Source organism: Puma concolor, chromosome A1 (genome assembly GCF_028749965.1).
Source record: "Puma concolor isolate L17-30 chromosome A1, mPumCon1.1.hap2, whole genome shotgun sequence".
Classification (NCBI taxonomy): Eukaryota; Metazoa; Chordata; class Mammalia; order Carnivora; family Felidae; genus Puma; species Puma concolor.
In genome coordinates this window covers 105,735,535-105,748,801 of record NC_141667.1, presented here as the reverse complement: position 1 = coordinate 105,748,801, position 13,267 = coordinate 105,735,535, and the positions used below count along the sequence as shown (strand labels likewise).

The following is a 13,267-nucleotide window of genomic DNA, read 5'->3' as shown; positions in this document are numbered from 1 at the left end:
TGAGCTGTGCACCATTTGGGGTCCCCCCTCCAAATTCCCTCCCCATTCAGAGAAGGGCCCATTTTCTCTGGGTGGAACGTTATAAACATATGGAATTCGTTACTAGAAGAGTTGGTTCAGGATGTTTCTGATCCCTAAGCCAGTTCCCTACCCATGACAAAACATTCCCCACAATCTCATCATGACTCATTTTTATTTTTAAATAACCTCTGGTGTGGAACTTTGTCAAGGCTTTTCAAAAGGTTAAAGAAATTATGTCTGCATGCTTACTGACCCTCTCAGAGAATTTTAGTAAATTAAGCACATTCTCTCCTAACAGAAATCCCTGGCTGTGTTTGCCAAATAGCCCATGACTGCTCTGTAATTCATGAACATGAATTTATCTAAATCTTCATCTGTGCTTATCATTATGCTCAGCCCTATGAGGGGCTAGAAAGGATATGAAGACATAAAGGTATGAAGGCACAGTCTTTGGTATTAAACAGTTTACAGTTGAGTTAGGCTAAAATAAGTCACAAGATCATTGGTCAACATGATACACAAGGGCGGTGGTGACCTAAATTATGAAAGGAGTTCAGAAAATGAAGAAACAAGTGTGTTCCAAGGAAGGTGGTAGAATCTTCACAAAGGAGAGAGCCCTTGATATGGATCTTGAGTCGAGACACTTTCTAGATGCTTTCTAGAGATGGGCAGAAGGGGAAGAAAGAGGCTACAGGGGGTTTTCAGGCGTTTCAGAAAGAAAAGGAGGGGAAACAGCATGAGCAGAGACTTGGGATAGTATCGTCTGTTTAGAGTAGAGGAAATACGTGAAGGAGTCTGGTAAGTTGAGAGAAACCAAACTGAGAAAGGCCTGGAGCATCCGGCCGTAAGAGGTAGAACCTGATATGATAGGTGAGTTATCAAGGGCTTTGACCACAGTTAAGAACTTAATAGCGCTGAGAAAAGAAGGTGTTCAGCAGTGGGAAACAGAAACAGTTTATTGAAGGGCTATCACAGCAAGCCAAAATTGAGAATGGAGCATGAAAGACATTTTTTTTACATATGTCAGACAGGATAAACATGAATAAAGGCAGAAATGAAAGCACTTGAGAAGAAATGGAAGTGGCAAGGAATGGAAATAACAGACATAACGTTGTAAAGGAATGACTCCTGGTACCCAAATCTATGTTCGCTAGGGTTGTCATAACAAAGTAGCGCAAAACAGGGGGGCTTCAAATAGCGAATGTATTTTCTCACACTTCCGGGGGCTCACAGTCCTAAATCAAAGTGTTGGCAGGGCCACACTTCCTCCAAAGACTCTGACGAAGAATCCCGCCTTGCCCCTTCCAGCTTCTGGTGGCTGTCAACCTCCTTGGCGTTCCTTGGTTTGTGGCCGCACAACTCCAAACTCAGCCTCCATCGACAGTGGATTTCCTGCCTGTTTGTCTGTGTCTCTGTTATGTCGTCATGCAGGCCCACACTAATCTAGTATGACTTCATCTTAAAGCATTACATCTGCAAAGACCCTAATTCTAAATAAGGTCACCTTTTGAGGTTCTGCATGGCCATGAGTTTGGGGGGAACACCATTGAAGCCAGTGCACAGAGTGAAATCCAGAAAGCATGTGGAGGGGCTAGTTTTGCAGGACCTCAAGGAGAGGAAAGGATAGGGACGGAAAAGCTTCTCTCTCCCTCGTATGTGGGGCTGGACCTAAAAACTAAACTGACAACACAGATTAACAGGAGAACAGCACACAGATTGTACTAAATATTTTTACATATACACAGGAGTCTTCAAGTAGAAAATAAAAACTCGAAGAAGCCATTAGGCCCCAAAGCTTACTGAACTGTCAACCATCGTTTTATTTAAATTATTCTCCTCTCTTCCAAAGAATCTAATAACTTGGGGCAGAGGAGACCAGGGAGGACAATCCTAATTCTCTCAATCTCCTCTTGGAAATCACTAATGCTGTCCAACTCTTTTACTGTTAAGTGAGGAGATGAGGGAAACAAAGTCCTTGCCCAAGAACATGTTTTGTTACAGCAGAGAGTAGGTAAGATCCAAGCCCATTCACATCCCAGGCAATGACCTTCCCACCCCCCTATGCAAGAGCCAGGCTTGGTTTGGCATCCTCAGTCACCCTCAGTAAATGAGAGCCATTTTCCACAGCTACTTTCACAACATTTTGGGAACATTCAGGCAGCTGTCGTTGGTATTTTAAAGCCTCCCACAACAGTAACGGACACCAGGTCTCCTGGTGGTATTGTATAAATTCACTAGAACAGCTGGCTCACCCCAGTTTTCCTCGTGATATGTTTGAATATAAAGTGGCTGGAACAGGTTGGCCTTGCCGTTGGTTCCTGTTACCGAGACCCAAGTGTAAAACCACACCAAACCACCAGGTCACTCTTGGATCCCCTCAACCGTCACAATCTATCCAACAAGTTTCCAAGGAAACAAAGGCAGTCACCCTGAAAGGTATCCGAATTAAACTTAAAACCCCTATGAGGTGTGCTCTTTATTGCCTGTATGTCGTGAGTCAATAAAAAGCTGGTGGGTTTTTTTCAACCCGTGGCTTAACTGTCTATGTCATGTGTAAGCGCTGAGGACAAATGGAAATCCACATGCCATTCACGTGGAGAATCTGGATTTCTTGCACCACTTGGAAAGCGGGCATTCAGCCTTAAAAAGCTGCCACTTCCACTGCCTCTGGCCCCAAGTTTTTACATTCAACTTTCCTAATGTCTCTAGGGGTTTTTCTGTGTAGTTATGTTTTATATTAATAGGCCTCGGTAAAAGTATTTCTTTCCCATTAATTCAGCTAATCCCAGACCCGAAGGAAAACCTGCAACAAAAGAAAAATGTACAGTTAATGTTGAGGTAAGTCCTAAAGATAAATTCGTATGGGTGTATTTTGAGGGGGTGGGGAGGTCATTCATTAAAACTGTTTTGAAGATAATTCCTATTGGTTTTGTTATTTGGTTCTTTAAAAACCTGCCTGTTCCATGGTTTATTCCACTTTATTGGGAGTGGACCATGTGTTTAGAGATTCAAGCAAAAGGCCCATCTGGGTTTGAAATCCTCCCCTGCCACTTACTAACTCTGACCTTCGGCAAGGTGACTCACCTTTTTGCACCGCTGGTTCCTCATCTGTAGATTTAGGGGTAACATCTAAATCATGGAACGTTGGCGAGGATTACATTAAGTGAGACAATTTAGGTAAATCATTCAGCACAGTCATGCGTGGTACATCAAACTCACTCAAATACTCTCACTATCATTATCGTCGTTAATATATTTTTTCATTATTATGCCCTGAGCTTTTTCTCCTGCCTGTAACGTATCTTAAAAAAACCCATACTTGCCCCAAAGTAATTTTTATGGCAATTCCAGCATATGGTACGACTAGTAAATAACAGGGTACTAGTCAAAAATCAGGTCCCTCATCTACCTTCATTTTGTAAGTAGACCATCCCGTTTATTCAATGGCCATTTATAGAATTTTTATTATGTACACAGCAATATCTATGTATGTCCCAAACTAATATACCTTTTCCTCATTTTGGCTCATTTCTTTTTAAGAGAATACCATGTATCTCAAGAACTACTTCTGAAGGATCAGTGTAATATTGCTTTTGTTAGGATATGACTGTCACACTTGTTTGACCTCAAATGTCTTTCGCGGGTTGAAGTGAGATAAAGTGCTCCTTGTTCCGAATGGGCATCAGGAGTCTACAAATCCAATGTTAGTCGTGCAACAAACAAACTAGTCCTGTGATTGCAGGCAAGTCATTTCACCCTGCTGGGCATCGATTTCCATGATCATGAAAAGACGGTCTTCAATTAGCCCAGTGATTTTTCATTGCTTGGGTGAAGTGGACTCATGAGTGGATCTATTGATATCATCAATCCCTCTCTAGAAACATAAGCATACAAATTCATAATAAACATTCAATTTAAAAAAGTCCTTGGTCCTCCATGATGCCCACCTGGGAACCTCGGAGGCCCATGGGCCGCAGGTGCAGCGTCCCTGGGCCAGAACAAGGATTTTTGTTTTACTAATTTGAAATTTTAAACCACACCACTAACACACAGCCTCCACTCAGAAATAACAGGATTGAGGTCTATTCCTAGCTAACTTGTCATTTCATACCTCCATATAACCAATCTTCCAACACTTTCTCTCATGGCAGTTTTTGTCCAAATATGCTGATAGGAACACAATATTTCAGGGAAAACATTTGCAACCAAAACCGTTGGGCAGATTTGAGTTATCACTTAATATTAATTCCATGCAAACTAATTAAGAGACTTGCCCTCAGGGCCACAGCATCCCACTCGTTACCACAAGTGGACATGTGTTCATATTCTTGGGCTTCCATTTTTCAATGTGACTATTTTCACCAGAAGTATGTGGCATGAATTCTTATATGAAGACAGAAGCCAAGGGAAAAGTGGAAGTGTTTGCTGACCACCAACTATTTCGAAGTGGGATAGGAAGGGTAGCGGGTAAAGAGGAACAGAAGGTGTCCAAGAGACCAGACAATAAAGCGGAATATTCAAATTTTAAAATAACACTATTGCAATTGATCCTTGTTTCATGGACCAATCCAGTTGACCTCAGAGATCAGAATGAGCCAACCTCTCACACACCACACATGGTCTCTCTCTCACATCACACACACATACACACACACACACACACACACACACACACACACAGATGATTGACAATACCTGTCCTCAAGCCAAAGCCCAGGGGTAAGGAAATGGCATAGGCAGAATTCTAAAATGATCCCCAGTGATCCCCTCCCCTCGAGTGTCAAAATCTGAATATAATGACATGTCGCTTCCATGATTATGTCACACTAATATGGCAACAGGCATTTTGCAGATGTAACTCAGTTCCTAAATCACTTGAGCTTAAGAGGGGGAGATTATCCAGGTGGGTGAGACCTTATCACATAAGATCTTTAAATCTTCGTCTAAAGATCAAAGACAGAAAAACTAGAAATTTGTAGTGCAGATGGATTTGATGTGATTTGATGGCTGGCTTGAAGGTGGAGGTTGCCCACTTGGTAAGGAATGTGGGTTGCTTGTAGAAGCTGAGAGCAGTCCCTAGCTGCAACTGACAAGCCAAAAAAAAAAAAAAAAAAGGCAATCTGAGTCCTACACCCGCAAGGAACTGAATTCTGCCAACAACTAGTACAAGCTTGGAGGTGGATTTTCCTCCGAAGTCTCTAGATGAGAACTCAGTCCAGACAGTACCTTGATTTCTGTCTTGTGACATCCTGAGCAGAGAATCTAGTTATGCTGTGAAGGAGTACTGACCTTCACAACTAGCAGCTAATGAATGGGTATTGTTTTCAGCTGCTACACTTATTCATTACACAGCAACCGAAAACTAATGCAGGAGGAAAGTAGAAAGATGTTTGTATCTTGACTCTTAATAATCAGGCATACGGAAAAGAAGATTTTTTTTTTCTATCCCTTTAGAAGCAAAATTCATACAACCTCAGGCTGTGCTTGATTTCCCTAAGCAATAAAAAAAAAGGCTATTTTATACTCTCAGAAATATTTATTGAGTCTCAGGTGATATTTTAAGAACTGTGTACAGAGGTATAAGCAAAATTACTAGGATTTGAGTTTTTAATATTTTAAACCAGTGTAGACCATTGGAGAAGTAGATGTGAAGCATTTCAGGTGACTTGGTTTAACACCCATGTCATTATCAGAGCATACATCTGCCTACATTTTAATACACACACATATATATAATTTATTTTTTTTTTCAACGTTTATTTATTTTTGGGACAGAGAGAGACAGAGCACGAACGGGGGAGGGGCAGAGAGAAAGGGAGACACAGAATCAGAAACAGGCTCCAGGCTCTGTGCCATCAGCCCAGAGCCCGACGCGGGGCTCGAACTCACGGACCACGAGATCGTGACCTGGCTGAAGTCGGACGCTTAACTGACTGCGCCACCCAGGCGCCCCTATATAATTTACTTTTATAGTAATTTTTATAATTTATTGGCTGTGTGTGTTTCCAACTTTCATCTGATTACATGCAGCATCTCACAAATAACATGATTTTTAATACGACTGTCTACTACATCAACTGAACGGTACATTCAATTTTATACTAAATCTTGAGGTTGTTTGGGGGTAAATATGTTCGTTCATGAGATATTTGTTGAGCATCTACTGTGTGTCAGGCACACTCTTAGGCCTTAAATCTATGAAGATTAAAAAGAAAAACAGTGACTTGATCTTACAGTCTACAGAGACCAACATACAAACAATCACACATGTATTATTATTATACATACGTAATTATACATTTACATTGTTTTCCCCTCCCATCCCAAAGGACAGCATTCCTATGAGACTTTTAGTAAGCAGAAATGGCACAAAGTAGAGTAACTTCTGGTTTACCAGTAAGCCACTTAGCTTTTATGAAAGACCTAAATTAGTACCTGTTCTCACTCACGAAGATAAATACAAAGGGGATTTTAGGAAACATCCTTTTTAGGAAAAAAAGCCTTTACCATATTCATGCAGGTGTTCCCTAAAAAGGGAAGTGGCATAAGGCGCACTTTCGGAAAGCGGGGGATACCTGTATACGTATGTATCTATTCACACACATATGCAGACACATATAGGGCTGTAAGCTCCTTCTATATATGAATCTCTTTTTCTCTTTAAGGACAAACTCTATGCCCTCTGCAATAGTGTTCTTGCATCGCAAATAACACTTAAGGAAAATTACCAGAGTTTTAGAGTGACTGGAAGATGTTTTATTGCTTGCGGCTCCATGCTGAGATCCCAATTCCAGCACTGTGGGAGCTCTCACCAGGGTAGCAACCGCAATAGCCAATGGCAGGCCGTCTTCTGCCCCTGTTCTAGCCAATAGCTGACTTCCCCACCAGCTCCTTGCAGGGCCGGCGATTGGCGGAACATTGTATCACATGGTTGGAAACCGAGACCATCTGCAAGGGATAGCGCAGGCAGCAGGGGGTTGGAATAGAGCTGTGGGGGTGGCACCTGCAGCACCTGGCTCCGAGGACCTTTCTAGGAGGGCCTGGAAGCCTGGCCGCAGACCACGGAGGCTCTGCAGCCCCGGCAGATGGGAGCTCTGGGAGAGCTGGACAGCTTCTCTGAGACCAGCACAAGCTGCGATCCCTGCTCCTTGACATGTATGATATTCCTGTTTACTGGCTATCTTTTTAGTTAAAAGAATGATTTTCTGGTTTCAGCCCAGACGCTTTGGGATCATTACGTTTGCCCACTTTTCAAAGAGGAAAAGTGAGCGTTCTTGACCTACAGAGTAAGGAATGTGCGATATTGCAAAAACCTTGACAACGGAGGGGGTGGGGAAGAATCCTGTGGTCTACAGAGTTGGGTCAAGAGAAACTCACCTGCGAAGATCAGGAGAGAGCAGAGGTTGGTTTTTACTGAAAATAAAATCAGTACGACTATGGCACAGAGACTAACTTGTGGGATTTACCAAGGTTTATTTCCTAGTATTACCAGTCCAGTGAATGACCAAGGGGGCCATTTTTTAGGTCATGAAAAACTTACTTTGATTAACTCCAAATGTTACAGTAAATCATTTTTTTGTAAATGTCTTCTCACCAGTTAGGTTTTTTTCCTTAGTAGAGGAAATTTGAAATTCACAAGAATTTCCTTATTCCCCAAATGGTAAATTCAAAGTACCTAAAGTACAGAAACTTTGGTAACTGAAAATGAAGTGAAATGAGTTTGGTGAGATTCGCAGCAAACTAAACGAGAACTATGTTTATATACGGTTTTAAATTGTTTTACCTTTTTGTTTTCAGTATTTCTCTTAAAATGCCACCAGTAATATTTATCATTGTTTTCGGCAACCCAGGTTTGGATTCTTTCAATGCGGAAATTCCCTAACATGGTGAAATCTGTCTCCTAGTAGGAAAGCTCAAAATACCAGCTCCGCACTTCCCTAGCAGGGCAGGCAGCTAGGGCAGGGCCACGTGATTGATATAAAATTGATAAAGTGTTATAAACCTGACTTCTAAAGAAAGTTTACATTTTGTTATCAAAGAGTTGGGAATGCCCTGTCCTTAAACCTTTCCGTGGCTGGCTCCCTCTTATTATCTGGAGCTTAGAGATGTCTTTGCAGACCGCCCTACCCCCACCGTGCCACCTTACACACCTGCAGAAAAAGGTTGCTTTGGGTCCATACTGTGCCATAGTGTTAAAGGCAGGAATTGATTCATCATACTTGTGGAATTGATTTTGGTGTCTTTATTTTTTAAAAATGCATTTTTTCTAGACCTAGAAACAAGTGGTCTGCTGAAGTGAAAGCATCGTTTGAAAGGAGTATGGTATTTCTTTCTTAACTACGTGTTCCACTGCTTATTTTCGGGGTGTCTTGGAGATTCCATCTTTATTAAAAGATTCAACTGAATTTTTCCCCCCAAAAGTATGCTGTGTTCTTTAAATTATGGTTTTTGTTTTTGTTTTTTTTTTTTTCTAAGTGTCGTCCAGGCGCTTGGGTGGCTCAGTCCGTTGAGCATCCAGTTCTTAGTTTCAGCTCAGGTCATGATCCTAGGGTTGTGGGATCGAGTCCTGCATCCGCCTCCACGGTGAGTGTGGGGCCTGCTTAAGATTCTCTCTTTCCCTCTCTCTCTAGGACCTGTGGCAAGATCCTAGTCGAACAAATGGCGTCTCAGAGGTAGGTAGAAGTAGTCCTCTTCACAGCCTTAAAATGGAATGTCTGGGAAATTATCAGGGACCAGCATGAAAAATAGATGAAATCCCAGTGGCGGATGAGAGCGCAAGCTTGAGAGGGCCTGCAAAAACTACCGAGAGCTTGATAGCGGCTCAAGATCATGACTTCTCTTAGAGCCTGATAAATATAACAATATGTTGTATTATGCTTAGCGTGTCTGGTACTCAAAAGCGAGAATCAAAGAAAAACTGAAATTGGAGTCAGCTGTCCTAACTGGAAAAGTCACCTCTGGGGTGACTATGAACTGCTTTTTCATGCAATTGAGCACTGCATTAGATAGAATCACTAGCCTGCAGCCCAGGACGGTGCTGTAATCGTCAGTGGTGAGAGGGGATTATCGGCTTTCAGGCTGCTAAAGAGTCAGGTGGTACCAACACGGTAAAGTGGCTCAATATTTGGATGGTCGATTTTTTTTTTCTCTTCCCTCAGTTTTCAAATGTTAAAGGGCCAGAGGAAAGGGCAAAAAATGTATTGAAAGTTAAGAACAACAGAAAAAGAATAAGAGTGCCGCATGAGTTAACTTTTCCTAAGTTATTGTTAGGAAGAAACCACATTTTATTAAAGTCAGAATTTTGCAATTGGGTGAGCAGACTAACATCCGCGTAGCCCAGCGTGCTTTCTTTCTAGACCTAGAAACAAGTGATCTGCTGAAGTGAAAGCATCGTTTGATATGAATATGGTACTTATTTCTGAACTACGTGCTCTATGGCAGCTATCCCACTGATTATTTTCAGGGTGTCTTGAAAGTTCCACCTTTATAAGAAATTCAACTGAGATTTTTTCCCCCAAAAATATGCTGTATTCTTTAAATTATGGTATTTCTTTTAGAGTGTTGTCCGGGTGCCTGGGTGGCTGAATCGGTTGAGCGTCCAACTCTTAGTTTCAGCTCAGGCCATGATCCTAGGGTTGTGGGATCGAGTCCCACATCGGGCTCCATGGTGAATGTGGAGCCTGCTTAAGATTCTCTTTCCCTACCTCTCTCTCCCCCTCTCCCCTGTTTGTGGTTTCTCTCTCTCTCTCTCTCTCTCTCTCTCAGATTAAAAAAAAAGTGTCATATCAGAAATAAGCACAGAAATTAAAACTTGAGAAATTTCTCAGTTGTGTAGAATGCTCAGGGACACCCTCTAGGTGCCAGGCACTAGGGCTGTTGGCTTGCCTAAAGGAGCAGACAGCCCAGGGAAGGGAAACAGGCACCTAAATAAATATTTAATAATTTTAACAAAATGTTGTGTTATATAAATAATATATGTAAGAGGTATATAAATAACGTGAAAAGAATTGGAAGTAAAACATCTTGAAAGAATAGAAATCAGGATAATCTGGAAGATTGAGTAGGCACATTTCTGAAGTGTGGCATTAGTAAATCACCTCCATTGCATTTATCCAAGTCAAGAAGACAAAATGATGCCTTAAGTGGTAAAAAGCGGGAGAGAGAAATTGGGGGCAGGAGAGTTTTCATTTGTCAGCCTAATTTTGAGACTGAATTGTGAAAAAGACGAATACCTTGTGGTAGAAAGGATATGTGAAGAGCATAGCACCTACTATGGGTCAGCAAGGATTATGCTAGCTGCTGGAGAAACAGCACTTAATAGCTCTGTCTTTGAGTAGCTCACAGTCTTGAGAAAGACACAGATAACTAGCAAACCATAATGTTTAAGTGCTATGCTAGCTGAAGCCCAGGAGACCTTTTTTTCTTGAATCTGTATTGGCTAGCAGACAGAAATCTCCTTGGGGAATACAAAAAAAAAAAAAAAAAGGTAGAACCATAATTAGGAGAAGAAGCCCAAACCCTGGAAGTAGGAAGCAGAAGAGAAAACATCATCTTGAACCTCTTCTGAATCGGTGCAAACATGGCAGGTGTGGATTCGCGTACAAGTAACCACCTCAGGTAGACACACAGGTCAGCACCTGCATCCACAAACACAGGTGGTTGGGGAGCATTTTTGAAAATTTAGCTACTAAATGACAGTCTCCTGTTCCCACCCCAAGTCAGTCTGGCCTTATTTTCTAGTCTCTTTAAAGAGAACCAGGAATTCAAAACCGTTCAAGGGGCAGTGAAACCCAAATAAAGTTAATTCCCTGCTCCTGTGGTTCTCCCGCTCTGATCATGAGTTTGTTAAATACAAATTCCTGGGACCATCCCATAGCTATAACATTAAATTTAGGAATGGGCTTGGGCCATGTGTATTTTTCCCCCCTTTTTTCACGTACCCCTAAGGATTCTGATAGAGGTAGCTTATAACCCTCCCTTTGAGGAGCATTGCCTTAGATGATACAAACAGATCCATACTAGTCAGATACAATCAGGTATTTTGATCCCAGAGTGATGATAAAATGTATCAGCCATGTTTTTTAAATGATTACCATATTACAGATAAGTAATTAACATGGCCATTCCCATTAAGCAAATTCAAATAGGAAATTACATGAACAGTGCCCTTCCCTCCTTCATCCCCCTCACACCCTCATTCACCACCCTACCCTCTTAATTATGAATAAGGTTCCTTCCAGACCTGTTTCTGTATAATCACATAACTATAAATGTGATACAGCTAAATTTTACTTTGTTGTAATTTGACAGAAACTCGTTTTTTTCATTTAATGTGTAGGGATTTTCCAAGCTAGAATTTATAAACACTTTCCTTTATTTTTTATCTGTTCTTTAATATTTTAGTATAGATATACCATAATTTGCTTGATTTCTTTTCAACAGGTCTACATTTAGGTGATCTCTCCCCCTTTTTTTTTTTGCTACCATGGAAAATGTGTCGTGAACTAGCTTTATGTATGCTTTCTTAGGCATACATGCAAAAATTTCTCAGACATAGCCACTGAGAGGTAGAATTTCTGAGTCCAAAGGTGGGCACGTTTCAAGTATGGTTTGTCTCAGATATTCCCTTTTACCACCACCTGATAAAAACTAAATATTATCCTTTTTTAAAGCCATCCTGATGGGTGGAATTATCTTACTTTAATCAACATTTCCCTAGTCTTTGCTAGATAGAGAATATTTCCAGAAGTATATGGGTCATCTGTGTTATTTCTCTGAATTGACTGCTCATAGCCTTTGCCCAGTTTACCATTGATCTGTTTGTGTTTTTTTTCTCATTGACCTGTAGTCATTTAAAATAGCGTGGGCGGTAAGTCTACCTACAAAATAATGAGAAAAGTAAGAAAAACAGTAATCACATGACAATACTATTACGGCTCTCAATATGAAATCATTATTGTAAACAGTATTTTATTTGATCCATTTGTCTTTTTGTTTAATTTATATGCCTGTTGTCATACAGAGGCTTATGGGGAGTGGTTGGTGGGATGAAGGAAGAGAAACAGAGCAAAACTTGACCAGGGTTTTCAGCTGCAGCAACTTGGTGGTCAGTGGGACCAGTAACTAACACACAGGTTTGAGGAAAAGCAGCTTTGAGAAGGAAGGGGATTGTCGAGTTCTGTGTGGAGTATGTTGAATTTTACATCGCAACCAAACCTCTTGCTTGTGATGTCCAGTAGTAAGTTGGAAATCCACACATCACTTACCAAACAAGCTATCCTGTTCTGAGTGTTGGCAGCTGAAGGCTGACCTATTCTAGTTTTGCTGTGTGGGTCCATCCATGTTCTTTGCCTTTGAGGTTGGAGCCTGGCCACCAGCTCAAAGTACATGATGTCAAGTTCTTAGAGCCAGAGTGACTAGATCTCTGCTAGGTGAACTCGCCCTCAGCGTCCTTGTTCTTTCACTGAAATACGATGTTGCACATGTTTTTAAAATATTGCTTGTGGGCAACAATTATTTCCAAGCTTGATTTGCTTTCTGGAGTAGTGTGCAGGTTAATGTGGTCTTTGTCAGCTTCCTCTGTGGTGTGCCGTGGCCAGGGCCAGAAAGTCAAAAGCTGATGGTGCAGCCCAGCAACCGTCATACTCCGATGGTTGAGAAATCTCAGATTCAGGTGTGGCTTTATGAGGGAATATGTGGTTAGAGGGCCATATTACTGGTTTTAATGAGTGTATAAACCTCCTATTAGGTGATATAGAAGGGACTGATTGTAAAAGTCAAGAAAACAACTGGGTAAAATCATGATAAAAAGAGATATTACCCTGCTCCAAAGTGTCTCCAACTCGAAATGATCAGTGAAGTGAGAAATTCTTGAGAAGGCAGTATAGTTTGTTTGTTTTTTTTAATGTGGTGTTTGTTGGGAGTGTAGTTCTGAAACATCTGTTCATATTGTTTTGATTACTTTTATGTTATTACCAGATGAAAATAAATGCTGTGGCGTTGTTTTTATTTAAAAGAAAAAAAAAAAAGTTACTCCCAAGCTCTTTCCAAGGTTGCTACCTCTTTGTCCTAATTTGCACGATTTCCAAACGATTGGAACCTAGCCAGCCCTGATGTTACAACAGCTACCAACTTTTCCTGCTTCAGGGCTTTTTGTATTTTATGAATGTGGACAGTTTATAGCTGTTTATAGGATATATTATTAACCTCTATTATTGAATCATCAGCTTGATACCTGCAAAAACTT

At 41.1% G+C, this 13,267-nt stretch overlaps 1 pseudogene; it reads left to right on the top strand.

Moving 5' to 3' along the window:
- Positions 1-12,578: 12,578 nt before the first annotated feature.
- LOC112860587 (small nuclear ribonucleoprotein E pseudogene) lies at positions 12,579-12,913 on the top strand (annotated as a pseudogene).
- Positions 12,914-13,267: the final 354 nt, after the last annotated feature.